The 22,753-nt window shown below is 44.9% G+C and overlaps 1 protein-coding gene across 14 annotated transcripts in view; it reads right to left on the bottom strand.

The window, feature by feature from the left end:
* Positions 1 to 22,753, bottom strand: part of gab1 (GRB2-associated binding protein 1) — a 68,236-nt gene that overhangs the window by 22,401 nt on the left and 23,082 nt on the right. The window contains exon 1 of one of the 14 annotated variants that reach the window (XM_045722799.2): positions 14,678 to 15,195. The exons of 11 other annotated variants lie outside the window; for them this stretch is intronic. The gene's annotated coding sequence lies outside the window, so the exon portion shown is untranslated. Of the gene's footprint in view, positions 1 to 8,535; positions 8,752 to 14,183; positions 14,305 to 14,677; positions 15,196 to 22,753 lie in introns of those variants that run through there. 2 more of the 14 variants (XM_045722802.2, XM_045722798.2) reach the window with 2 other exon arrangements.

The raw sequence follows: 22,753 nt of genomic DNA, 5'->3' as shown, positions 1-22,753 counted from the left end.
TTTATTATAGTGACACACACAGACCCAGATTAAAACCAAACAATACCAACCCATCATACAGCATGACGTAGCCTAGCGTCTGGTTTATTATAGTGACACACACAGACCCAGATTAACACCACTCCTGTACTTAGTGTTTATAATGGAGAATCTTCATTGAAAGCTATTTAAAGAAGTCCAGGCGTAGGCTTAATCTCTGTGCAACCGCCCTCGACTGTTCTAACATACTAACTAACATCTATTACATAGTCTAACTGTGGCACCTCTCATAATAAACAACCAAATGACGTAATAGTGAAAGTGAACATTCCAGAAGGATAAGCGCACCAGCTGGTTGGGGAGTTCCACCGGGCTCTAATCCTAATCAAAGAATGTTCTGGAAGGAGAAGAAGAATGGGACATTATGCCGCCATTTAGGACAGTGATTAATGACATTCTCCGGTACTGTAGCTAGAAATGAGGCCAGGCAGCTGGAGGAGCTGGCTAGTGTTTAACAACCTTGAGACGGCAGCGCCTTGGAGCAGGACTGCTGCTGATCTAGGATCAGTTTCACCTTTTAGATAGCTCTCAATGAATATGATTACATAGACAGGCCAGACCTGGATCCCAGATCAGCGTTCCTACTTTGAGATACTATGTGAATATGGGCCCAGCAACATAATATTCAATATATTCTTTATCATTGCTAACTACATAGTAGCTCCTTCCTGCACTTATGAGGTCTAATTATATTGCAATTAAAAAAAAGGTAGCTAATGCACCTGAAGAGCCTTTAAGAGCACCGATGGCTACGGATGGTCCTCCAGGGTAGATAAATGGCACACTTAAACACATCCATATACTCTACATATCTGATGGTTTGAGAGTTAAAGCTAGAATCCTTAATTGCGCTACAATCATTTTTGGTCTTATAAATTAATGATATATACCCATTAACTTAGTTCAACTGTCATAACCCATCAGCACCCAAAATATCAGCTTGTTTTACTCCAATGTTTGTTAACTAAGTAAAATGTAAACAAACAAGCCTCAAAACATGGTTAAAACTATCATTTTGATATCATGGCTGGTCCTTGCATCCATAGCTCTATGAATGAGAGTGGTTCTACTTCTTTAGGTCCATTCCTTAACAAAACAGAGGCGGAGGCTTTATTGTTTCAAACAAATAGTTCAACTTAAAGCACGGCAGGCCTTGGGCTTTTTGCCTGCCACAGTAGCATTTGGAGCAAAAGAGAGAACCGTCAATTGAAGATATAGGACGGTGTTGTTCCTAGGATACCAGCACCGGCGACTGATTAGCAGGCGAAAGGTGACGCTGAAGTCATTTGTAAGTGTGAAATGGGCCCTGGCTCGTGTGCCAACGAGGTCTAATGTGGCACAGCGTGTGCCCTGCTGGACCGTCAGACTCATTGGGCTGGAACAGCGGAGTCGAGTCCATTTGGAACGACAACAGGAGCCACTAACCACATAGCCACTGCTAACCATAAGCTCTTGGGTTGGTCCTAATAGTGGAAACTGACCGTGTTTGGTTGGACATGTCAGGGATTTAGCCATGGTGCTAGTCTTCCGGGGGAAATTAGCTGTCTATAATATAGCTGTTACAGCCAACTTTAGCTTGGTTGCCTCTTCATAAAGGGCCTACCTGCACATGGAACAGATATTCCCACATTGAGCCAGGTGGTGAATGGTTCAGGGGGGGGGGGGGGGGGTGGTGTTAAGATGTCAGCAGCTCAACAAGGAGTACCACAGATCGGCCTAGTAATCAACTGACTCACCCAGGCATGAGCCAAGAACAGGAGATGCACACAAAGACCAAAAACAAACTTGGCACTGGAATCGGATATGCACTACAGTAAACCAGGAAATTAACTTGAAGGGTTTAATCTGTCCTGATAAGTGTAGCGAACCAACGTAACACCACGAGACGAATCATAACCCACCGACTGACTGGGTTACATAACTGATTACAGAGGTTACTGGGGCTGTTTGTGTAGGAATTTGTGACCAGAGCCCGGCTGTCCCAACTCCATATATAAACACACACAGCTGCTACCTTTGAGAGGAAAGACTAAGCCAGGCACGCTGGCTTGTGTTCAGTGTGTGTCACAAACATGTCAGGGCAGAGTCCCGGGCATCCACCCCTCGTGCTGCTGGCACTGCCACCAACACAGGGTTACAGTGTCTGTCAGCTACAGCATTCTGCCTAGCTACAACACAGTCAGACAGTCACCTTCGCTGACAACAACCAACTCTCACCTCCTGCTCCATTATATTTAACACTGCAGGCCTATGCTGCCTAGTGACAAGTGAAAGCATGTGGGTTGGTACAATAGGAAAACAAAAATCAAGGCCAAGTTTACATTCTTTTAAATGTTTTTGTCATTTAGCAGACACTCATACAGAGCGCCTTACTGTAGTGAGTACATACAAGAATCGTAAAAAGTAGATACTGTTAAGGAAATAAGGTTGCAATCTACAAAGGCAATTAACCGCTGAAAACGTTGCCATTGCCTCACCTTTCAAAGTACATCAATTAATTGCATTGTAATGGCTGAGACTCAGTTTCTGCAGGGGAGTGATGTCACTCATTGAAGCTATGGTAAACCCTAACCAACTCACCAACCAAATCAAAAGCCACTTTCCTCATTTCCTCATCTAGTCATTACCAGATGGATTGGGATTCCCTTCCTTCCCACTTCCCAGTTGCTCCAAGGGCCAGAACAGGTCATAATGCCTCTGCCTAGATGATACTCCGGGAGGTGGAAACTGCATGAGGTCTAAAGGCTCACACGCCCTGTGGTTATCTCTGGGGCTATTATGTCTGAGCAGCCGGGCTAATGGGTTAAGCAAGTGTCGTAGTGGAGAGTCAACCATTACCCCTCTGGTCCAGTGTTCTCTCCCTCTCTGGTTCAAAACAAGAGCATATGTTAACTTTAAATGGATGGAGCAGCTACGTTTATTTACAGTCTCTCTCCTACACTCAAGACAGCAGGTGCCTCACGAAATATCCCTTTTTCTCAGTCCCCCTTTCCTCATTCGGCCATTGTGTGTGCTTAGTAAGGGGTGAGGTGAGGTCAGATTGTTTTACGGTCTTGACCTGAATAATTATGTAATTGTAAACCATCTTCTCTCTTAAGAGTTTCAAAGGGAGAGACTGACAAAAGAGCAGCGTATTAAAGTCTGTTGATTTATGAAAGGTAGCGTCTGGATGATAGTGTCCTGAACCTTTTGCTCCCATGACTGAGTCAGTTGTCAGTATTAGCCTGGAACTATCCCTTACTCAGATTGTTGTTAGCATTAGCATAGAACTCTCTGCTTAAAATCAGACTTGTGGAATGCAATAGATTTATTCTGTTTTTCTGGGTTTGGTATTAGCAAAAGCATGGGGCTAACAGCGATTACACATTTGTAGCATAGCATTGACACAACTCACTTTGCACATGTTATTAGCATTATAATAGCCTAGCTCCCTCAATCACTCTGGTGTGGTTGTTAGCAGTATAAGCCTAGCATAGCTCCCTCAGTGGCTTTGGGTGTGTTAGCATTTAGCACTGGGCCCAGCAAAGGCAATCTTGGCAGAGGTGGGATGGAGAAGGAGGGAGCGAGAGAGAGAGGGCGCCGGGGGCGTGTGACCTGCAGCTCCAGCTGCACTGACTCATCCCCGGCTGGGAACAGCCTCTCCATTTGTTCCTCTGAAAACAGCTTCTCTCCAAGCCCAGAGAGAGAGACAGAGGAGAGAGGGGAGAGAGAGGGGGAGAGAACCCGAGAGTAACAGGACAGAACCAGAGAGGAGGCAGGAGTGAGCATGGAGGAGGAGGGAGGGAGAGGAAAGGATTGGAGAGGGGAGAAGAGGTCAGGGTATTGATGATGCCATAACAAGATGGCCTGGTGACACTAACAAAGAACGGGGTCACATATTTTCAGGCCGGCCAGTCTGCAGACAGTGACTGCTTTTTTTCCAGACTAGGTCACTTGGAGGTGACATACGACCAAACCCCTCTCATATGGACTACATAGCCTAACCTAAGCCATAAAGAAACCATAAGCAGTCAGTAGTCCAAAGGGAAAAGACCAGGCAGAGACCAAACCCAGAGAGGTACAGTTGACGTCGGAAGTTTACATACACCTTAGCTAAATACATTTAAACTGTTTTTCACAATTCCTGACATTTAATCCTAGTAAAAAGTCCATCTCTTAGGTCAGTTCGGATCACCACTTTATTTTAAGAATGTGAAATGTCAGAATAATAGTAGAGTGACTTATTTCATCTTTTATTTCTTTCATCACATTCCCAGTGGGTCAGAAGTTTACATTCACTCAATTAGAATTTGGTAGCATTGGCTTTAAATTGTTTAACTTGGGTCAAATGTTTTGGGTAACCTTCCACAAGCTTCCCACAATAAGTTGGGTGAATTTTGGCCCATTCCTCCTGACAGAGCTGGTGTAACTGAGTCAGGTTTGTAAGCCTCCTTGCTCGCACACGCTTTTTCAGTTCTGCCCACAAATTTTCTATAGGATTGAGGTCAGGGCTTTGATGGCCATTCCAATACCTTGACTGTTGTCCTTAAGCCATTTTGCCACAACTTTGGAAGTATGCTTGGGGTCATTGTCCATTTGGAACACCCATTTGCAACCAAACTTTAACTTCCTGACTGATGTCTTGAGATGTTGCTTCAATATATCCACATAAATTCTCTTTCCTCATGATGCCATCTATTTTGTGAAGTGCACCAGTCCCTCCTGCAGCAGAGCACCCCCACAACATGATGCTGCCAGCCCGTGCTTCACGGTTGGGATGGTGTTCTTCGGCTTGCAAGCCTCCTCCTTTTTCCTCCAAACATAACGATGGTCATTATGGCCAAACAGTTCTATTTTTGTTTCATCAGACCAGAGGACATTTCTCCAAAAAGTACGATCTTTGTCCCCGTGTGCAGTTGCAAACCGTAGTCTTTTTTTTTTTTTAAATGGCGGTTTTGGAGCAGTGGCTTCTTCCTTGCTGAGTGGCCTTTCAGGTTGTGTCGATATAGGACTTGTTTTACTGTGGATATATACTTTTGTACCCGTTTCCTCCAGCAGCTTCACAAGGTCCTTTGCTGTTGTTCTGGGATTGATTTGCACTTTAGCACGTTCATCTCTAGGAGACAGAACGCGTCTCCTTCCTGAGCGGTATGACGGCTGCGTGGTCCCATGGCGTTTATACTTGCGTACTATTGTTTGTACAGATGAACGTGGTACCTTCAGGCGTTTGGAAATTGCTCCCAAGGATGGACTTGTGGAGGTCTACAATTTTTTTTCTGAGGTCTTAGCTGATTTCTTTTGATTTTCCCATGATGTCAAGCAAAGAGGCACTGAGTTTGAAGCTAGGCCTTGAAATACATCCACAGGTACACCTCCAATTGACTCAAATGATGTCATTTAGCCTATCAGAAGCTTCTAAAGCAATTACATTTTCTGGAATTTAAGCTGTTTAAAGGTAGTCAACTTAGTGTATGTAAACATATGACCCACTGGAATTGTGATACAGTGAATTACAAGTGAAATAATCTGTCTGTGTACAACGGTTGGAAAAATGACTTGTGTCATGCACAAAGTAGATGTCCTAACCGACTTGCCAAAACTATTGTTTGTTAACAAGAAATTTGTGGAGTGGTTGAAAAACAAGTTTTAATGACTCCAACCGACGTGTATGTAAACTTCTGACTTCAACTACATCTCTAGCCCTGAGTAAGAGTAGAAGCTTCTGTTCCAGCCATGTGTTGTGGTGAATAGAGTGGAGTCTTGTGGGAGAGAGGCAGCCAGGGAGAAAGGAGCTAGTTGAGGCGTCAGGTGCGGTAACCGGAGAACGAAGCGTTCTTCAGCTGCCACCCCCCCCCATTCGACAACAACCTCCTCTCAGCTCTGCCTGTAAACCAAACTACTAACTTGTTCCCCTCTCCCTCCCGCTCCCTCTACCTTGAACAAACAGGTCTGTTTGTTCTCAAGTCGGGTTCCGCTCCAGCACCAGGATAGAAAAAGATGAGGAAAACCCACAGAACACGTCCACGGTGTACGCACGTCATTGGCCATTCTTATTAACAACCACACAGCGATACGCTGCAGTCATCTCTCACACGTTGGTTGGTTTGCCTCTGATTACACTTTGCTTTTCCAGACTGAACGCATGAACTGTTCTTTGAGAGGTCCCACAAACAAAGACGGTGCCGTGCAAACGCAGGTCATTTCAACAGAATAACCCTCATTGAGATCTTGTTTGCCCAGCAAGCATGTGTTCTAATCAAGTGCGTTTCAGAGCATATGTAGCCTAGATTCTATTGGGCATTCCAGGTAGTGGAGCATTTGTTGTCTTTCTTATAGATCTGCTCATGCAGACAGGTAGGCCACAAAACTGTTTGTGCAACAGTGCTGGGAAAAGGTAAAGAGAGTGGGAGGAGCCATTCTGGAACTTTTCCTGTTCCGTGTTCATGACAGACGCGAGACGCATTCAGTTGCAATACTATTGGCTCTGGCATTCGTCATAATGCTGTCCTCTTTAAAAGCTCAGTGTTGCAACAGGTATACAAGTCAAGCCTTCCAGTAATGACTTGGGAGAAGCCAATAAAAACACAGAACTGCTGGAAATAGTATTAGTAGAACTAGACGTGAAAGCACTAGTGAGAATCAACCCCCACTACCAGATAAGGATAAACGGTTTTATATTTTTTTTTATTGTGAAATAGCTCTCTGCTTACTCAAAAATGTCCTGAAACCAACCACACATTCAGAATGACGCCGCAGTCCAACGTCAGGGCTTATAAACAAATGCAATCGCGTACACCGTTGTGGTACTCCAAGCCAATCAGCAAGGACCCCAAGGCCGTCCCAAACAATGCCCGTTCTTAAAGTAGAGTATTAGAGCTCGTCAGAGGTTTTGGCGCTCGCGGCCTTGGTGATGAGGTCTGGAGAGAGAGGGAGGTTGGGGGCACAAAAGCCTCTCTATGCTTAGCCCAGTAGCTTGCATAAATCAGTCTTTGTTTTCTGGGCATGTCTAAGATTCTTGCTGCTAAACAGCTATTTTTACATCCTCATAGGCCACAAGAGATATGGCGGTCAACGAAGGCCAGTTGACGCTCGAGCAGTGTGTATGCCCAGGCGTCATCCCCCTCCCCCGCTGGAGGGAAAGGGGACTTCCATCTGCAGGCAGGCAGACCTGAGGTCCAGCTGCCTGGAGACTGGTGGTCAGTGGTCAGTCCCTTCTCCTGTTATTCACTGCCATCAACATGTGACCTGGGATCAGCTTTCTCTGCCAGCAACTATCACTTTAATCACTAGCAACAACATAACAGGTCCTGGATCTGCTTTTAAAGGCAAATTGTGCACACAAAGACATGAGTATGGCACCTCTAGAGGTTTGGGGAAACAAAACAGAGTGATGATACTGGTGCTGATACATTGAACAGTGTTTTCACATAGTATTCTACTAGGGAAGGTAACTGTCAGTGTGTCGAAAGGCCATTGACAAACCACCCAACTGCCACAATGTGAGTTTATTCAAGGTTCCTCTTAAGTGAGAAAAGGCCTCCCTTGTTTCTGTTCTAATCAGTGGGAGTCGGTATGTGTCCTAACAGTCCCCCCTGGCCAGACAGGAACCCAGGGAGAGAGAAGAGAGACAGAGGTACAGGGTGCGGGCCAGCCGCCCCTGCAGACAGACACACAGAGCCAGAGAATAAGAGAGAGAAGGAAAGAGGGAAAGAGAAAGAGCCACGCGGGGGCAGGAAATGAGGGCTGGGAGCTGGAGGAGCGATGGCAGTTTGAGACCGAGGAGCAATAGCAGTTTTCCCGCAAGCGGGAGAGAGACCGAACAGAGGGAAAATGGTCTCTGTGCTAGCATCTGGCTCTGTCCAACCTGGCACAGTCGTTAGGGGAATTCAAAACCCATCTAAACCGCTGGTACAGTTCATGTCATAAACAGACATAGGAGGCCAAAATAAAATAGTTAAACAAAAAGGTGGCAAGTGTTTCAGTTCACAGCTATTGTAAAGCCATTGGTTTTCAATCAGTAATAAAATACTGAGCTAACACCTCAACAAGCATGAGTGGATTTAATAGTACTCCCTCCAACAACTGAATAGAACAAACATCTGGATCTATTTGTTCAGTTATAGTGTATGGCTGCATGGTCCTCCTTACACCAGCCTCTCGCATGTCGCCCAATGTCAACGAGACAGACCCTGTCAAATACAAAGCAGCAGGAGCAGAAGCTCCAGTTACATTGAGGGATCAGGCCAAAAAGGAGAGCGCAAAACACCTCGACCACTGACTCCGTTCTTCCACCCCAAACACCTACCACAGACCAGAGTTTCAGCCCATGCTGCTCCACTGTCTCACACACACACACACACACTCCACAGGTGAGTTTCAGTCATCTCACCTGGCCTCTCCCAGCAACCCTCTTGGCAGCTTGGCACGCACACAATCTTTATGTATTTGATATTACCTCCCCTGGCTGACACACTGTCCAAACAAACACAGGAGACCGAGCGTACCCTTTTACTGTACCTTACGAGTGCTGCGCGGGGTTTTGATGAGTCTCCTTAAGCGTCTGGTTAAAGTGTGAGTTTGTTGTTGTCTGCTCTCCTCCTGTCTTTATGGAGAGGTGCAGTGTGTTGCGCGGGGCTGCAGTTTGACCTCTACCTCTGACTTCCTGTGTAGTGTAATCAGGTGGTCCCAGACCTTAACTGCCAGCAGCACACAGCAAAAAGCAGCAACCACTAGCCCCCAACCCACCACTAAATCAGAGGGGGAGGGCCAGACACAGGCAGGGGTGGAGTGTGTGTGTGTGTGTGTGTGTGTGTGTGTGTGTGTTAAAACATTTAAATGCACCCCAACACACACATATATTTGGAAAGATAGTGAAACGATTACCCAAGAGCATCTCTGAAAAGCAAACACACCAGTTCCCATTGCACTATAAAAGTTGATCATGTTTCATTTCACTGACATTGATGGATAACTGACTTCAGCAGTCATGGGGAGAGTCTTCCTCTAATATTTACGTCTCTCTTCCTCCTCTTTGAGAACGAGGATATGGTCATCGTTTCACACACACACAACTTATCAGAACCACAACATTTTCAAAATTCCCCTCAGCACTAACAGTGACTAAAAGACAAACTGAAAGACGAACACCTTGCTTCTGGCCAGTAACCGAAAGGTCGCTGGTAGGAATCTGCCGTTCTGCTCTTGAGCAAGGCAGTTAACTCCACAACAACAACAACTGCTCCCCGGGCAATTCAGAGGGGTGGAGTTAAATGCGTTAGACATTTCGGTTGAGCGCATTCAGTTGTGCAACTGACTAGATATCCCCTTCCCTTTTCAGTAAGACAGGTTTACATGCTTTACCAGCAGAAAAATGTCCCTAATAATCCTGTTGTGGACAGATCTGACATCAGGCCAACTCATGGGACTTGAATAAACTCAGAAAATCATCAAAATAAACATTCTAGTACAGTGACCGTGTTATTTTTGCAAAGAATATTCGATTCGCAGTTCAGACATAACGTTTGTATGTGACAACTATAGATAGATTTTGTACCCTGTTATGACTTACACCAAATACACTATTCAAACCAATAAACAGCTTATGAAGCTCTAAGCCTATACTATAGATCACATATTGCCAACAAATAATCTTGAACTAAAAACTCCACACATATTTTGGAATTCCTGTGCATACTTGACAACGGTTAATCAATATCCAAAAACGGGACACGTTTTTTTCTGCAAACCCACACATCTTCTCTTTGTTGTGGCACCAATGTGAGGGGTTATGGTCGGGTAAACGGTGTGGCGTGTGTGGTGCGGGAAGAATCACGAACCTGGGGAGCTGTGTTCACATTGCCCTAAAACAAAAGGGACCCGGATCTGGTAATTCAAGCGAACGGAACTCAGGCCACCTCTCAAAATGGAGTGCTCACACCGCACAACAAATTAACCTACCAATGTGCTGGCACACGAGACGACAAAAATTGGCTGAAATTGACCAAGCGTGAATACTAAGTTCTTTTGAACACACTTCATATGAGGGTTGCGTGACCGGTGCTGGCACATACGCAGATCAAATACACAGCTGGAACGCCGAAAAATCCCTTTAAATATCCTAGTAATTCAAAAGATTGCTCAGAACGAGGTGTTACATCAATTAGGACCTTAACCCAATTAAGACAAGCAGATAAAGGTGTTTACGTGACTAATGCCATACTCTGCCATAATCAGTTTGATATCGAAATATTAATGTGCATGTAATCATGCTCAGTGTCACATCTTGAGACTAACCTAGTTCCTGAATCCTGGGCCAGCTAAGAGTCTTACTTCCTGTGCTCGGTTAGTTTCCTCCTGGGCCTGGTTGCTCGGGCTGCCACAATTACTGTATAATCGCGTAACGAACAACTGACTGAAGAGGGGACGGCCGGGCATTCATGAGGTTCAGTCCATTTCCGCAGTAACATGACCTCTAAACATGATAGAACTTTGTTGCTCCTTGCTGAAACAAGCAAGATGTTGCGGCAAACAAGAATTTGGTTGCCTATGCAACGCGCCCCCCCCCCCAGCAGCACATGCGGTCAGGAACAGAGGAGAGGAGAAAATCTGCACCAAAAAGAAATGATACTATTCAAATTTTTGTTAGTGCAGGTGGTCATTCCATTAACCTTCACAGGCCTAATCACAACCACAAAAAAACATCTCAGCACTACCAGTAACTAAAAGACCAAAACGTTTGCTTCTCAGTAAGACAGCCACATTCCTTGCAGACAAAGAATCAGGATTTTATTATTTTTCCAGCCAGTGTCACATCTTCAGACTTCAACCAATCTCCTGAATCCTGAGCCAGCGAAGTCTTCCTTCCTGTGCAGTTTATGGTCTTGTTCCTGCACGGTCAATAAAAAGAGGTTGGAGACGGCACGGTCTGCGTGGTCGGTTTCCTCCCGGGCCTGGTCGCCAAACACTCCCCATTAACAGAGCACAGCCCCCCTCTTACACTGAACAAAAATATAAACCCAAAATGTAAAGTGCTGGTCCCATGTTTCATGAGCTGAAATAAAAGATCCCAGAAATGTTTAATACACACAAAGAGCTTATTTCTCTAAAATGTTTGTTTACGTCCCTGTTAGTGAGCATTTCTCCTTTGCCAAGATAATCCATCCACATGACAGATGTGGCATATCAAGAATCTGATTAAACAGCATGATCATTACACAGGTGCACCTTGTGCTGGGGGACAATAAAAGGCCACTAAAATGTGCAGTTGTGTCACAACTTAATGCCACAGATGTTCCAAGTTTTGAGGGAGCGTGCAATTGGCATGATGACTGCAGGAATGTCCACCAGAGCTTGGTATCAGGTGGATGTATTATCTTGACAAAAGGATACAATGCTCACTAACAGGGATGTAAACAAATATGTGCACAAAATTTGAGAGAAATACATATGGAACATTTCTGAGATCTCTTATTTCAGTCAAGTAACATGAGATCAACAATTTACATGTGGTTTATATTTTTGTTCAATGTATTTGCACATTGTTACAACACTGTATATACCCATAATATGACATTTGAAACTTGAGTAATGTTTACTGTTCATTTCGTACTGTTTATTACCTATTTCATTTGCTTTGGCAATGTAAACATGCGTTTCCCATGACAAAGAGAGAGCGAGAGAGAGAGACCGTGAGACTCATTTATGCTGCAGCTCTTTGCTTTTCACGAGAGTAGTGGGCGTAGCTTCTTGTTGTTGGCCAATCATAAGTCATCAAAGCAGCAATAAGGTACAGTCAGAGCCTCCATGTGGGGGAAAAAAATTAGGAGATATATTGAAATTATAAATGAAAGGAGAAGGTTAGGCTACAACGGCCAAGTACAACAGTAGGCTGCTACATTTATATTCTAAACGGAGTTGTTTGTAACTGTGTAGGACTCACGCTATACTATTAGTCTACTTTAGAACACGTCTGATTGGTTGGTTGCGGTCGCTCCTCTCTCCCTCCCTCCTCCCTGTTCCCCATGTCACTCGCTCACACTCACAGGAGCCCACACACACACGGCCCCAGCTAGAGCGTCACCTCTCTACCTCTATCAGCTCCGTTGCTAAGTGACAATTGACACTTCCGCGTTGCGCTGTTTATTTCTGATCGTTTCCTAAACTAATGAAGATGTCCAGTGAAAGCAGGATGTGCAATTTGTTGACAGCACAACACAGTAAAGACCTGGATACACATTATCCTGAATGTTAATTATTAAAAACATCTGTTAAATTCACTGCTCTGTTTTGCTTGTTTAGTGTGTCATTTCATAGCAAATTGTCAGAGGCACTCCCGTGTTGTTACGCCACCAAAACACTCTTACTGAGGGGAGTTACTGGGGCGGACTGTGGTCCTCTCAAGTCCACTAGTGTCGACTGACTGGTATGAGATGGACTAGCATGAACTGAACAAAGAGTTCATATTTAAAACCAAACACGGATTTCACTTTGTTGATAATTGATTGAAACAGGGGGCTAGGTAAGAGAGTGGTTGATGCAAAGGCTTTGCCTGCCTTTAACAGAATATTCTATGGGCACAAAGTCTACGCGCTCATTTAGAACCCATACGAGGGGCAAAGGGGATTTTTGTCCAAATAGAATACGAGTGGCCCTCTAAAAAAAGGCACACAGTGAGTGACGTTGCCAAGCACCCAGGGAGTGGTCATGCATGACAGTCTAGACCGCAGCTCTGTGCATATTGACTAAGGTGCTTGCTTTTTATACCAGAGCATAAATTGCTCTGTTTAACTGGATAATTTGAGGCATTACAATGAAACAGGAAAAATAAATACATTCGGCCAACCCATCGTGATTAACTTGACATTAGGTCAGTTACAAAACTTCAGTTCAAACTAATTTTGCTTCCAATAAAAAAAATATAAAAAAATACTCTCCCACATTACAAGCAGGAGAAAAGAAAACCATATTTGAAAACCACAAATGGGGGGAGGGACTACCACATCCAGTCTGAGGTCATTAGGTAACGCTGTCTCCAGGAAAACCACCATAGAACCATAGATTGATTGCCCCATAGCCCTAACACAACCCCTCTACAGAGAGTCAGTCCCTAGTTCCTATCTCCAGCACCTGAACTGATATGTGAGCCGGCAGCAGGCTTGATGAAGGTGGAGACACAGGGGTGAGGAGGCCACACACTTACATTACACAGCCCTTGGCTAATATGAACCATGGAGATTCCCCCTCAATTCCTGTGTGTGTTTAAGCAAAATAGAGGGAAAAAGGAGAGAGAAAAATAAAGTCATACTGGTAAGGAAAGACACGGAGGAGGAATGGGCTGAGGAGCACCCGTGACCTTCTAGTACAGCGACCTTGTAAACAACAACCATGCCAGGTGTAGGCTACTTTCTTAAACAACCAGAAATAGGTTTATTTTCTGGTTGATAAAAGGAAGCTGAACTTAGATATGTGTTTTTGGTTGTTGAGTTAAGTAGACCATGCCCATTTCAAGCTTATCTTAAACATAAAAAAAAAAAGTTAATTCAGAATATTTAGGCACGTTAGCAGGCTAACTCCTGGGTCCTGTGTTGCAGTAGATTTGAATCTGGACAGGCTCTTCTGAATAAGAGCCAACATCAGAAGGAAAAACAGTGGCCAGTCCACCTAATGTCGTCATCATATACTGTGACCTTAAACACTTTCCTCCCCCTGGAAATACACTGGCCGGGACCTACATCTGCCGTGTAACATAAGGACGATCCTCTCTCCTCCTCCTCCTCCTCATCTCTGTAAGGGAAAGGCCAGCTGTAAAAATAGCCTACAGTCTATGCAGAGCACTGCTAACAGCAACAGAAAAAAGCATGGAATCCGCATAAGTCTTCATGCACATGAGGTCGCAATAACAATGGAGACAGACCGGAGAATATGGCGACCCCCAAAAAAGAACCGACGCAGAGTTCATAAAACGTTGCTTTGCTGAGACGAAGACTGACTAATGATGATGATTTCTGTGATGTTGCGAGAGCAGAATAACATTTTTTTTTAAAAGGAGCTCCACTTATCTCATCTTGTTTTCATATGACGTTAACAATGAAGTGACCAAACAGCCAAGGTACAGTATTCTGCCAAAAAGCCCTACACACAAACAATAGCAAGAGAAGCATCCTCACCTTACAATTCCATGTCCTGTTGAGGGGATGTATCTAAGCGGCGATGCATAGAGAGCATCCCATCTACATAACCTTCCAGTATCGTGCTATAGCTGTATGCATCAGACCCTGAGCTGCACTGGCTGGCTGGATGTGATCACTGTGTATTGATCTACCATGATGAACAAAACAAGCCTCCCTCCCTCCCTCTGCTGTCCCACAGTCCTGCTCTTTGATGTGCAGCTGTGAAATTCACACCCAGCGAGGCGCCGTCACCGTCGGACCTCATATCCATCAACCGCCCTCTACACTGACAGTCCAAAGAACACAAATCCATGTTTGATAGCCCTGCTATCCAGCCAAACAGTGTACACACACACACACACACACACACACACACACACACACGCTTCTTCAAAGGCTTTCCTGTAGTCTTGGGACAACAAGTGTGCACTACTGGAACAACACCTTCTGCATCCTCCCAGTTGAGATAACCGAGGTGCTTTAGTTCTTACCTGTCTGTGGGAGTGTTGGTCAGCTGGGAGGCGTTATCCACAGAGGACCAGTTAGAGGCAGCTCCCCTGTCCACCAGATCCTACTAGTCCCATCTGCTGCTGTCCACCTGTCATACTGCCACCCAACGCCGTACTACTGCTGCTGTGACGGCTAGGCTAGGGCTGTGTGACTGACTGTTACTGACTCTTAAGGCAGAGACAAGAGGAACTCTCAGTCAGGGGTCAGGCCACAATCATTCATTAGGAAAGGCAGAGAAAGAAAGAGGGGGGAGAGAGAGAATGAGAGGGGGGAGGAAGGGAAAAGAGAGAGGGAGAGGGCAAGAGAGAACAAGGGAGAGTGGGAGATCAATAGCCCTGAACAGAAACAGCGGTCCCGTGGGAATGGCCTGGTTTTAGAAACCGAGGACCGTTTTTATCTCCCGCTTCAACTGGTTCCGTTTCCTCAACCACCAGCAACCCGAAACCCCCAGCGACAGACAGGGTTGATGGTTGCCAGAGTGGAGAAATCCTCCCTCCCCACCACATCCCCCAGTATGTATAGCTCCAGTCAGTCCAGGTTAGGCTGCAGAGGCCTAAGGCGGGTAAAGCATTAACTATGAGTGAGTGGGCTTAAACATTAATGTGTTGGTTGATTTCCCATCGTTCACGGCTGAGAGAGCGTGGTGAAGTAACAGTTCTCCCACAGCGACTGAACACACAAACACAACCACTGACTGAACAGTAGGTACTAATCCATTTCTCAAACGCCAAACCAAATACCCCCCCCTCTTCTCTCTCAATGTTTACCAGGAAACAGGGTCTTTTAGAAGAGAAAAACACAAGAGCGAGAGAGGAGATAGAGAGACAAACACACAAGGAAAAACCATCCCTTGCTGCTGGAAGTTTCCACTTTGTTGGCATTTTTCTCCTCTTTTTTTTAATCTTCCTGGTCATCTGTTCCCGACACACACATGGCAAAAAGACTTCCTGTTTTGCCTCCGTTGTCACGCGGCAGGGGTCCGTTGGTCAGGGCTAACTATAGATCCCCCCCCCCCCCCCATGGGAGGAGGGAATCCTTTAGGAGAGGGGACCTGTCCTGAGTGTGAGGGGAACTGGGGATGTCCTGCCCATCCATCCAGGTCCCCTTTGGGCCCCCACAACTCCACAAGTGTACCATTTGGTTGTCTCAATGCAATACCGAGCGGAACGGATTCACACACTGATTACACAGGTTAGATAATATACTGTACAGTGCAGGTTACAAACTCAATACCCCCGTTGACATGGACATGCAAGTAAACCTAATGAGATTTAGCTCCCTTGAGAAAGGTCTACCGTTTAGCCCAATGCTATCATACAGAAAGGCTCTCATTGAGAAGTGTTATTACCACAGGTACTGCCCAGCTTCCTCTCCTAGTCTTCAAATAATACACGTCGCCTACCATGGCCACCCTGGAGGAGGCTTCACCTTACATAAGAGTGAGGGCGGATGGCACACTTCCACCGCCCACTTCCCGTCTCCCGTGTTATGGGTTTTTAGCGGCGGCGGCAAACACTGTCCACACGCAACAGATAAAGAAACAAGCCGCGGACAGACGATCTACAACGTCCAACTTGAAAGAAATAGGCACCATAGGCGCTGAGTGAGGGTAGGTGTTACCCGTCAGACATGTGTGATCGAACAATTTCCCCAACAACAAGTAAAAAACCTGCATAGCAACAAGAGGAAAACATGGCTACCACTAGTATGCCAACGAAATCAGGGGGCAATGTTTTACCTGGTGGTGCCGATTCGGAGTGGAGACGGGTATAGGGAAGCGAAGACAGGAGCGTGGTAGCTAGTGATCCAAGCTGCTTGCCAGCCAGCCAGCATCAAGTCGACCAAGTCTGGTTCCTTGCCTCCCCACCTCCGTCAAGTCTAACACCCTGCTCCAATAACCACTGGCCCACAGGAAGTAGACACAATGGACTGAAAATAACAGAGGCCACCTCCCCTCCACCCACCACCTCCTATTCCCCGCTCAGCTACGGCAGGCTGTTTCCACCGAGAGGAGAGGGGCCTACGCTAGCTAGGCCAGTCGTACAGCGGCGAGGCAGGACAGAAAACACCCTCACCGTCCGCCCATCGCCAGGCTGTGGCCAAATGGAGTCAGGACCTTAGTTCTCCTTAAGTCTGGCCCACAAGGCCTGCTGACAACCTGTTGAGTCCGTTCCGACCTGTTGTCATACGTCGTCATGCAAAGTTCATGACCTTACTAACAGATGGTCAAAAGACGATGATATGCCTAATAGGTCGGGGCTTCACCACTACCCATGAAGGACAGGTTAACTTCTGACAGACACAACCATAGTATGTTGATGAAGCTGATGGAACCAGAGAGAGACAGCACTAATCAGTAGAGCAGCCACACTACAGCAGCAGGCTGTGGGTGGTGGAGACGCCAGCCAGCCAGACACATAACCAGACCTTCTCACTGCCCACTGAGGGTGTGTGTGTGTGTGTGTGTGTGTGTGTGTGTGTGTGTACGTGCATGCCTGTGTCATGTGGGTTTGAGTACGAGTGTGAATGCTAGGGCTGTGACGACTACGTGATTTTGGGTAACGATTAATTCTCATGCAAATGACAGTCATGGTCATTTTTTATTTGGAAAAAAATGTGCGCTTTAATGAATCTTCAAAATTGAGCTACGACCATGTGGTTCTGCTCGTAAAATAATGACCAACCTTACCCTCACGGGGAAATGGAAAACTGTTCAAATCCCCCTCTTCCTAAAATGAATATATTGAGACCATAACAAAAAAATATAAATAATTACACACGTTTACTGTCCATAATTGTCAGTTACACATTCATACGATTACTGTGGCAGCCATAGTGAATGCATGTGTTTACATGTCTGAGTAAGTGTGTATGCATCTAACGGGGAATCCCTGGCCGGTATACACACACACTCTCCCCCTCTCGCTCTCTCTCTCCTGGGTCCCATCCGGAGTGTCTGAAGATAGTGACCAGCAGCAGACACAGACCGTCTCTAATCCAATCAGAGAGCAGAGCTAACCCAGACTAAATGACATTTACTGCCCCGGGCTGCGTTGATTCAACCATAATCCAATTCCTCTGCTCTATGACTAAGGAGGAGGGAGAGGAAATGGGCCTGAAGTTGCACTGACTATATTTAAAGATAAGGAAATGGAACGGACAGTCGCAGACATGTGGATGTGCTTGGTGTCGCAAGGGACATCACGTTTTTGTTTCCTCACCAAACCACTAGAGTACACAGTGTAAAACATTAACGTCTTCCTAATATTTGAGTTGCAGCCCCTTTTGACCTCAGAACAACAATTCATCGCAGCATCGACTCTACAAGGTGTCGAAAGTGTTCCACAGGGATGCTGGCCCATGTCGACTCCAGTGCTTCCCACAGTTGTGTCAAGATGGCTGGATGTCCTTTGTGTGGTGGACCATTCTTGATACACAAACTATTGAGCGTGGAAAAACCCAGCAGCGTTGCAGTTCTTGGCACACTCAAAACATTGTGCCTGGCACCTACCCCGTTGAAAGGCACTTACATTTTTTGTCTTGCCCTTTCACCCTCTGAATGGCACACACAATGCATGTCTCAATTGTCTCAAGGCTTAAAAATCCTTATTTTACCTGTCACCTCCCCTTCATCTACACGGATTGAAGTGGATTTAACAAGTGACATCAATAAGGGAACATCGCTTTCACCTGGATTCACCTGGTCAGTCTGTCATGGAAAGAGTAGGTGTTTTGTACACTCAGTGTAAAATGAGTATTTACAAATGATTTGGTTCAAAGAAATATAGCAACCAACACGACTGCAATACTTGACCTTCTATAATCAAACACTCCTTATGAGGGCTAAAAGCTCTCACACACACTACTTGCAAATGTGAACACTTCAACACGTGCAACTAAAGTAAGCAGTGAGAAGCAGTTTATTTTAAATCAAGTTATACCACACCTGTCTCCTCCTACAAGTGCAGGTATATCCCTTTGAGGATCATAATCCTGCCGTTTCTATAGTGACTCCAGTCACATGACGTGCCTGTGTGTTTCCCCTCTAAGAAGTGGGGCGGCAAGGTAGCCTAGTGGTTAGAGCGTTGGGCTAGTAACCCCGAGCTGACAAGGTACAAATCTGTCGTTCTGCCCCTGAACAAGGCAGTTAAGCCCAGTGAACAAGGCAGTTAAGCCCAGTGTTCCTAGGCCGTCATTGAAAATAAGAATTTGTTCTTAACCGACTTGCCTAGTTAAATAAAGGTAACAAAAAAAAAAAGTGTTAAAAAGGTGTTGGGCCTGTTGAGGCATGTTGTTCAGATAGCAAGGAGACACCTCCCCCTCTCATTGGCCCAGATTATAACATCGATACTGACACCACGCTTCACTTTCGATTGAAGGGGATAGTGTGTGTGATTGGAGCCACCAGGCAGCAGCAGGAGGAGAAATGTGAAGCATTTCCTAAGTCAGGCCTAATGCAAGCAGCCCCAAAACAATGTCAGCAATTTCTCAAACAGTTTTCTAGATGTTTTTTGGCCCTTTTTCCAGAGGACGGGGGTTGACTTGTGCCTACTCAGGCCCAGCAGGCTTGTACACACTGTCTAAGTGCTATGACGTGTGCAACGAGTTAGGTTATCTTGTGGGAAAGGACCCGTAAGTAAGCATTTCACTGTTAGTCTACACCTGTTATTTACAAAGCATGTGACAAATCAGAGTGTCTGTGTGCGTATCTGACTGGGATGCGTGTGTGTGCGCGTACGCCTGTCAGTGTGTGTATTCCTGAGAATTGTGTCATGATGTGTCTCTCCTGTTAAACTCTGCACACCACAGCTGAGAGCCTGCAGGGGGTTTCAGTTCCTTAAATGGGGTAAACACCACTGTGTTCATGGAAAGAACAGCAACCACCCCACTTCCTACTCCTGAAGCAGTTCTCTGGAACTATTGACATGCAACTCTGTTAACACCAGCGGTGCAGCATTCAGGAGTGCAACCGTTCATAACACTGCACGGGCACAACTACATTGCGTGAGGTTAGCACTGTTTTACATGGAACGATACCTTTTCCAAGCATAATGTATTTGACAGTGGTGGAGCGCAACAGTTCACTGTAGATTCAAGACATTAAGGCACAACTAGGACTCTACTGGTATCCGAAGAACCTCATGGAGCAGACAGTGACTAACAGAGCAAAGTAAAGGTCGACCGATTATGATTTTTCAACGCCGATACCGATTATTGGAGGGCCCCAAAAAAGCCGATACCGATTAAATCGGACGATTTTTTTATAATAATGACAATTACAACAATACTGAATGAACACTTATTTTAACTTAATATAATACATCAATAAAATCTATTTAGCCTCAAATAAATAATGAAACATGTTCAATTTGGTTTAAATAATGCAAAAACAAAGTGTTGGAGAAGAAATTAAAAGTGCACTTTGTGCCATGTAAAAAAGCTAACGTTTAAGTTCCTTGCTAAGAACATGAGAACATATGAAAGCTGGTGGTTCCTTTTAACATGAGTCTTCAATATTACCAGGTAAGAAGTTTTAGGAATCATAGGACTATTTCTCTATACGATTTGTATTTCATATACCTTTGACTATTGGATGTTCTTATAGGCACTTTAGTATTGCCAGTGTAACAGTATAGCTTCCGTCCCTCTCCTCGCTCCTACCTGGGCACGAACCAGGAACACATTGACAACAGCCACCCTCGAAGCAGCGTTACCCATGCAGAGCAAGGGGAACAACCACTCCAAGTCTCAGAGCGAGTGACATTTGAAACGCTATTAGCGCGCACCCGGCTAACTAGCTAGCCATTTCGCATCGGTTACACCAGTCTCAATTTGGGAGTTGACAGGCTTGAAGTCATAAACAGCGCAATGCATTGCGAAGGGCTGCTAGCAAACGCACAAAAGTGCTGTTTGAATGAACGCTTACGAGCCTGCTGCTGCCTACCACCGCTCAGTCAGACTGCTAAATCAAATCATAGACTTAATTATAACATAATAACACACAGAAATACGAGCCTTAGGTCATTAATATGGTCAAATCCGGAAACTATCATCTCCTAAACAAAAAGTTTTTCCTGTCAGTGCAATACGGAACCGTTCTGTATTTTATCTAACTGGTGGCATCCCTAAGTCTAAATATTCCTGTTACATTGCACAACCTTCAATGTTATGTCATAATTACGTAAAATTCTGGAAAATTAGTTCGCAACGAGCCAGGCGGCCCAAACTATTGCATATACCCTGACTGCGTGCAACGAACGCAAAATGACACAATTTCACCTGGTTAATATTGCCTGCTAACCTGGATTTCTTTTAGCTAAATATGCAGGTTTAAAAATATAAACTTGTGTATTGATTTTAAGAAAGGCATTGATGTTTATGGTTGGAGCAACGTGTACCTAAGCGATTATATGAAACGCAGGCTAGATAAACTAGTAATATCAATAAATCATATGTAGTTAACTAGTGATTATGATTGATTGATTGTTTTTTATAAGATAAGTTTAATGCTAGCTAGCAACTTACCTTGGCTACTTACTGCATTCGCGTAACAGGCAGGCTCCTCGTGGAGTGCAATGTAAAGCAGGTGGTTAGAGCGTTGGACTAGTTAACCGTAAGGTTGCAAGATTGAATCCCCGAGCTGACAAGGTAAAAATCTGTCATTGTGCTCCTGAACAAGGCAGTTAACACATCGTTTCCAGGCAGTCATTGAAAATAAGAATGTGTTCTTAACTAACTTGCCTAGTTAAATAAAAGGTCTTAAAAAATTTAAATTAAATAAAAAAATAGAAAAAAAATATGAAAAAGAATATTCAGCGTCCAAAAATACCGATTTCCGATTGTTATGAAAACTTGAAAAATCGGCCCTAATTAAATCGGCCATTCCAATTAAAATCGGTCGACCTCTAGAGCAAAGACACCTTGATGGACAATAAGAAGACAGGAGTAGAGAACTGTGCGGCTGTCTATGTGGTTTACAGTAGTCAAGACAAACAGCATAACAGTTTGCTTACACTGCTGCCAGAGACAAGACTCTCTCCGGACTAACCAATCCAAATGGGATTTTGTTTTTTTTCTGTCTGCGTCTCCTCTCGTGATCCGTCAAGATAACCCCACCTCCGCTCTCCCCTCCATGACCGCACCAACCCTCTCTAGTCCCTACTCCTATCCCACTCCACCAAACCACTACTAAATGGTCTCCATCCCTCTAAACAACAGAGCCAGCCAGTGTCTCGTTCTCTTAACAGCATGAGCCATAGCAGCAGCACCACCAAATAAAGCAGCGGCCCAGCCCCAGGCCTTTACTCCATCCATAACATTACCCTGACTGTTTTGGCCAACAGGACAGAGGGTTTCCGTGAACCCAGTGGACATAAACTTTAATAATCTAAAATAATGAAAGCCAATGGCCCGTAGGCTATATAGAGATTTACAGTGAGTCTGCTGTGTATGTGTTCCCATAGATAGAACAAGGCTAGTCTAATGACAGCCTACTGTGTTACAGCAGCAATTTCCCCCAAGCCACTGGAATGTCTTACTAAGCACTATATTATGCTCTGCCACATAACAGTGGGCTGGTTTTTGTGTTCTAAATGACCGTTTTCACATCAGTATTGTGACACAATTTTGTTTACATTTGTTTGCGTCTGAGAGGAATTGTAGGGAAGTGAGAGTGTGCGTGCGCGCACACACACACACAAAGTGCCAATAAGCCTGGTTGCCTAGTCTTCTCAATTACAGTGCCTTCATAAAGTATTCTTACCCCTTAACTTATTCCACATTTTGTAGTGTTACTGCCTGAAATCAAAATTTATGAAATCCTTTTTTTCCCCACTCATCTACACACAATGAAAGTGAAAAATAGACATTTTTTTTTTTTACATTTTTTCAAATATATTGAAAATGAAATGCCTATTTTACATAAGTATTCACACCCCTGAGTCAGTATTTTTTAGAAGCACCTTTGGCAGTGATTACAGCTTTGAGTCTTTCTGGGTAAGTCTGTAAGAGCTTTCCACACCTGGATAGTACAACATTTTACCCATTGTTATTTTCAA

The sequence above is a fragment of the Salmo salar genome, chromosome 08 (genome assembly GCF_965601325.2).
Source record: "Salmo salar chromosome 08, fSalSal1, whole genome shotgun sequence".
In the NCBI taxonomy this organism is placed as follows: domain Eukaryota; kingdom Metazoa; phylum Chordata; class Actinopteri; order Salmoniformes; family Salmonidae; genus Salmo; species Salmo salar.
Note: the sequence above shows the minus strand (reverse complement) of the source record. Positions and strands in the feature narration are given on the sequence as shown.